Below are 1786 nucleotides of genomic sequence, written 5' to 3'. Positions count from 1 at the left end.
GCGGGGCACACTTAGGGAGTAGGGGCCGCTGGGGGCGATACCCCGCACTGGCTGGGCCTGGAGGCCGGTGAGGGGCCCGAATAAGCTCAAGGTCCTTTCAGGGCTCTTAGCTTGCCGCCAGGCGTCGGTTGAAACGCAAATGGTCCAAAATCTTGGAAAGGCCAACACCTTTGGCTCCTGTGGCTCCTGTCTCCACCCTCCGGAATTCTGGCTTCAAGCCTGGTAATTAGACAAAGATCTTATATGCATGTATGCATTCCCTATGGACACAGACAATAGGGTGGCGAGGGCCTGGGTGGGCCGGGAACCGGGTGGAGGGGAGCTATGGGGGGAAAAAAGAGAGACATCTGTAATCTCAATAATAAACATGAAAAAAAAAAGTGGCCACTGAGAACCAGCCTTCTTTGGCCTTCATGCCACGGCTGGCCAAGTGCAGAGGCAGCTGGGCCAGGCTACCTAGAAGAGATCTGACAAAACTTTAAATCTGACCCGCAGGTGCGAGTTCCAGGAGGCCAGGGCAAGTGCCACCTACATCATTGGTATCGCTCACAACCAAGAGCAAAAAAACTGATTTTTATGAACATCCTTAGGGGTTAGAACGTGGCAAACACTGTGCTAAGGTCTTCGCAGATAATAACTCTAATGCTTATAACAGGAGAAACCCAGGCCCATGCATATAGATGGAGAAACCGGAGCACAGAGAGGCTAAGTAACTTGACTGAGGTCACACAGCCACACTGCATGATGGCTGAGATTCAGACTCCGACCGAGGCCAGTGTCTTTGTGCTTAACATTCCGGTGCCTTGCGGCCTTGGTGAGACCGAACTGAACGTGTCATGTGACGAGATCCGGGTGATAAGTGCCAGGAGCGCCCCCAAGCTGTTTGCATTAAGCTCCCGGGAATCACAAACAGCCCCCAGGAAGAGGCGCCATGTACAAGGGCCCTAAACACTGTACCTTTCCCCTCCGCCTCCCTGGTAAGCGTCTGGGCTGGTCCACAGACCCCCATCCCGCCCGGTCGCTCCCACCGATTTCTGACATGACCTTGCATTGCCACCCGCTATGACCTTGCCGAGGCGCCCCGCACATTTCCTCTGGCTTCTTTGCAGTTTGTCTTTCTTGCCCCCCAACCCCACCCCGCAAACCACCACCCACCCGCTTTCTGTCCCCATGGATTAGTTTCTATTTTCTACACATTTCTGTAAAGGAAGTCATACAGTATTGCTCCTTTTGTTTGGCTTCTTTCCCTTAACACAACAACTCTGAGATCTACCCATGCTGTTGGGTGCATAACAAACCCCATATTCCCATAGGCTAATGGATGAAATGCTGCTGTTCGAGGACCTGCTGTACATCCTGTGGGACGTTGCTGTGAACCTAAAACTGCTCCAAAAAAGTCTATTTAAAAAAGAAGAAGGGAAAAAAAATGTGGCCTGTAATACTGAAAAAGAACCACGAGATGGCACCATTTCCCTCAGAATTTTCAACTCTCCAATTAACTCCGCGGCTGGCCCGGAGGAAAGCAGCCAGTTCTGGGACTATCTGTCCAGGTTTCAAGAGGCTCAGAAGTGCTTCGCCATGCATATTGCCACAGCCCAGCCCCCGGCGTGTACTTTACCAGGAAATGGATATTTTAAACGTAAGTTTATGCCCTGGCCGGTGTGAGTGGATAAGCGTGGGTCCACGGACTAAAGGGTCCCGGGTTCAATTCTGGTCAAGGGCACGTATCTCTTGCAGGCTCTCGATCCCTGGCCCCAGTTGGGGCTCGTGCGTCTCTCTCTCTCTC

This window comes from Myotis brandtii, unplaced genomic scaffold (assembly GCF_000412655.1).
Source record: "Myotis brandtii unplaced genomic scaffold, ASM41265v1 scaffold329, whole genome shotgun sequence".
Taxonomy (NCBI): Eukaryota; Metazoa; Chordata; class Mammalia; order Chiroptera; family Vespertilionidae; genus Myotis; species Myotis brandtii.
Note: the sequence above shows the minus strand (reverse complement) of the source record.